This window comes from Primulina huaijiensis, chromosome 18 (assembly GCF_012295235.1).
Source record: "Primulina huaijiensis isolate GDHJ02 chromosome 18, ASM1229523v2, whole genome shotgun sequence".
Lineage (NCBI taxonomy): Eukaryota > Viridiplantae > Streptophyta > Magnoliopsida > Lamiales > Gesneriaceae > Primulina > Primulina huaijiensis.
Window position 1 is genome coordinate 10,903,845 of NC_133323.1, and position 4,311 is coordinate 10,908,155.

At 40.6% G+C, this 4,311-nt stretch overlaps 1 long non-coding RNA gene across 1 annotated transcript; it reads left to right on the plus strand.

Moving 5' to 3' along the window:
* The first annotated feature begins 2,819 nt into the window (after positions 1-2,819).
* LOC140965108 (uncharacterized) lies at positions 2,820-3,975 on the plus strand. The gene is made up of 3 exons (XR_012172964.1): positions 2,820-2,990; positions 3,085-3,117; positions 3,597-3,975. It is a non-coding gene; the product is annotated as an uncharacterized lncRNA (long non-coding RNA).
* Positions 3,976-4,311: the final 336 nt, after the last annotated feature.

Genomic DNA, 4,311 nt, shown 5'->3' on the forward strand with positions numbered 1-4,311 from the left:
AAAACTACACCTATCAGGTACTTATAAGACCAATAAACTTCAGAAATTCACAAAAGCCCGACCAGATCGGCAAAATTTAAGCACATGAATGGGCCATTCATTAATGCCCGACCATCTCGGCACTTATAAGGCCAATGAACTTTGGAAATTTACGAAAGCCCGACCAGCTCGGCACTTGAAAATCCACGATCATGGCATTCACAAAAAACCCAACCTTGCGGCTGGAAACATGAAGGAGATTCTTAATCAATAGCTATTTATTTGAGCTCGATTTTTGGTAAATTATGTTTCACGTTTATTTATTCAAGTTTGAGTTTTGGCATGTCCGTCTACACAACAATTTATTTAAGTATAAATTTTGAACAACCCGAATAATCATCATTTCATATTATTACGTAGCCAAATCTTGGTTTCAACTTATAAAGGCTTGGACACCCATTCTGCTCGGTTTCTCAGTCTATTACTTAGCCAAATCTTGGTTTCAAGTTATAAGGGCTCGAACAGCCATCCTCCTCGGGCTCTGAGCCTATCACTTGGCCAAATCTCGATTTCAAGTAATAAAGGCTCGGCTCGGATCTCTCTTATATGGGATTGGATGGCCCTGACTCTTCCATTTGAGAAGAGAAGACATCCCGAAAATCTATTAACACTTGTATATCTAACTCGCCAGGGGATATGGTTGAGTGATCTTATTGAAAGGGGGGTCGGATGATAAGTGTTTGGTAATGAGATAGGCAGGTCGGGCAAGCTCTCGAAAATTCAAAAGATTAACGACTTGAAGGAAATAAGAGTGAAAATGAAAGGGGGAAATCCTATTTATACTCGAAGGAGTCTCATGCCAGAAGTCAGATCGAAATGAAACCAATGGCCCGAATTTGGAGGGGCAGACTGGACGACTCGAGAACAGAACTATCAGACGATCTCGAGCGTTCCTCAATGTCGTACACTGGTCAAAATTTAAACCATTCATTGTGCCAACCAGGATGGAACGAAAACACAACAAGCACAAATGACATAATGATTAGGGTGGGCTCGTAGACTAAAAAAAGAGATGTACTATTGATGCCTCCCTAAAATTGCCACATCTGGCCGGATCCAAGCCCATCTCCGAACAAAAAAAGGCAATATCATGTATTGGGGTTGCAAAAACGACACCTGTCAGGTACTTATAAGACCAATAAACTTCATAAATTCACAAAATCCAAACCAGATCTGCAAAATGTAAGGCCATGAATGTGGCATTCATTAATGCCCGACCATCTCGGCACTTATAAGGCCAATAAACTTTGGAAATTTACGAAAGCCCGACCAGCTCGGCACTTGAAAATCCACGATCATGGCATTCACAAAAAACCCAACCTTGCGGCTGGAAACATGAAGGAGATTCTTAATCAATAGCTATTTATTTGAGCTCGATTTTTGGTAAATTATGTTTCACGTTTATTTATTCAAGTTTGAGTTTTGGCATGTCCGTCTACACAACAATTTATTTAAGTATAACTTTTGAACAACCCGGATAATCACCATTTCTTATTATTACGTAGCCAAATCTTGGTTTCGACTTATAAAGGCTTGGACACCCATTCTGCTCAGTTTCTCAGTCTATTACTTAGCCAAATCTTGGTTTCCACTTATAAAGGCTTGGACACTCATTCTGCTCGGTTTCTCAGTCTATTACTTAGCCAAATCTAGGTTTTAAGTTATAAGGGCTCGAACAACCATCCTCCTCGGACTCTCAGCCTATCACTTGGCCAAATCTTGGTTTCAAGTTATAAAGGCTCGGCTCGGATCTCTCTTATATGGGATCGGATGGCACTGACTCTTCCATATGAGAAGAAAATACATCCCGAAATTCTATTAGCATTTGTATATCTGACTCGCCAGGGGATATGGTTGAGTGATCTTATTGAAAGGAGGGGTCGGATGATAAGTGTTTGGTAATGAGATAGGCAGGTCGGGTAAGATCTCGAAAATTCAAAAGATTAACGACTTCAAGGAAATAAGAGTGAAAATGAAGGGGGGAAATCCTATTTATACTCGAAGGAGTCTCATGCCAGAAGTCCGATCGAAATGAAACCAATGGCCCAGATTTGGAGGGGCAGACCGGACGACTCGGGAACAGAACTATCAGACGATCTCGAGCATTCCTCAGTGTGGTACACTGGTCGAAATCTAAACCATTCACTATGCCAACTAGGATGGAACAAAAACACGACAAGCACAAATGACATAATAATTAGGGTGGGCTCGTAGACTAAAAAAGGAGATGTACTATTGATGCCCCCTAAAATTGCCACATCTGGGCGGATCCAAGCCCATCTCTGAACAAAAAAAGGCAAGCTCATGTATCAGGGTTGCAAAAACGACACCTATCAGGTACTTATAAGACCAATAAACTTCAAAAATTCACAAAAGCATGATTAGATCGGCAAAATGTAAGCCCATGAATGTGGTATTCATTAATGCCCGACCATCTCGGCACTTATAAGGCCAATGAACTTTGGAAATTTACAAAAGTCCGACCAGCTCGGCACTTGAAAATCCACGATCATGGCTGTAATGACCCAAATTCTTATTTTGAATGAAGTATTAATTAAGATATAATAGAAGAGTTGTTAATTAAGTATTATTGACGAATTGATAATTTGGGATTAATCTGTTGGATCCACCGAATTTTAAATGGATAACCCGATCTACTTCCGATTACGTTATCTCGAGAAATCCAACCAGACGAATGAGATTTTGACACGTCGCAGATAAGATTGATTCAGATTTCTGAAATAGTCCGGATGCAGCCTATAAATAGAAGGCGAATTCTTTTGTTTCTTACACCGCATCCTTCAGAGAGAGAGTTCTAGTCTTTTACCTTAGGTTTTCTAGCCAGTTTCTAGGGCACTTTGGTGTCGAGAAGTTTCGGAGCTAGTGTCGACTCGAGGGGGGGTCGGTGAACTGAGATCGAGACATCATCAGCGGGCTGACGACAGACGCAGGTATAATCCTAAAGCCTTTAGGAAGAACTTTATAGCATGTTTGGTAATTCAGAATCTGGTTTGATAGTGATTTCATATTGTTGGTATTGTCTAGGTTAAGAGCTTTCTGTCAGATTGTTTTAGTGAGGTACGTGATGTACTGACTGAGATATCCAAGCGTAGTATACACACTTATATGCTGCATATTTATGTGTTGCATTATACATGTTTTACTGCTTTGGCATATTATGCATGACATATCATGTTGAGCCTGATATCTTTTGAGATATACCTCATTTGTTGGGGCCGCTCAGCCCTATTCTGTATTGTGGACGATGGGACATCGAGAGCTACAGTGTCCGACGGGACCCGCGGGCTCTGATGACCTGGACATTGTAGGTCCACGTCTTGATGATGAGTGTGGGAGCCAAAACATGCCTAGGTCAGATCAGAGAGTACACACTCAGGCACCTCTAGACTAAGCATGAGATTCTTGACTTGATCCTTGATATCCGAGCATATTGCATTTCGCATGCATCATATCAGTTTGTATACTCGTACATTCTCGTATTGGCGATTGTCGCTCACGTCTTTGTTTTCATCTTGGGCACCCATTCCACGGGGCAGGTCTTAGGTTGGACGGTTCGGACGACCAGGGCAGTGGCTAGAGCAGTTGGGTTTTCGGTGGTGATCCAGTGGAGGTTTTGTGAGTTTTATCGTTTTCTCGTTCAGAATTATGTTTTTGATATGGTTGTATTAATGTTTAAGACTGCTGTTGTTTGTTCTGTTTTCATTTGGGTTGTAAGATGATTAAGTTATTTGGTTTCCGCTGTTTAATTGTTGTTATTAAGTTTTAATATTGCATGCTTATTAGTCTGTTTAGTAGTGGCTCGGGTAAGGGCGCTACATTTGGTAGTATCAGAGCATGCAAAGATTTTTGGGACATTAGTAATTCTGTTTTGAGGATTTAGAGGTTGATTTTGGTTTCCTTTCAGATGTCAGGAGATGGAAGTGTTAGAGTAGGTGCACGTCGAGCCAAGTGTTGGCCGAGTGTTCACAATGAAACTCTATGTATAAGCAATCTTTATTTTAATAATATTTGAAATTATTGTTTTGGCACATCTTTATCTATATACCCATGCTAGTTGCATAGATAAAGCCCTTGAATATACAAATAGTAGAAAGAATATGAGATGCTCATATGATGAGTATCATGAAACTCATATTTGGAATACTGTATATTCTAAACGGTTCCTAGTCGATTCAGCCGCCGCTAAGAAGGATATAGGCCGCTCGAGCTTGAGACTAGTATCTGCGATGTGAGTACCATGTTTCATTGGTA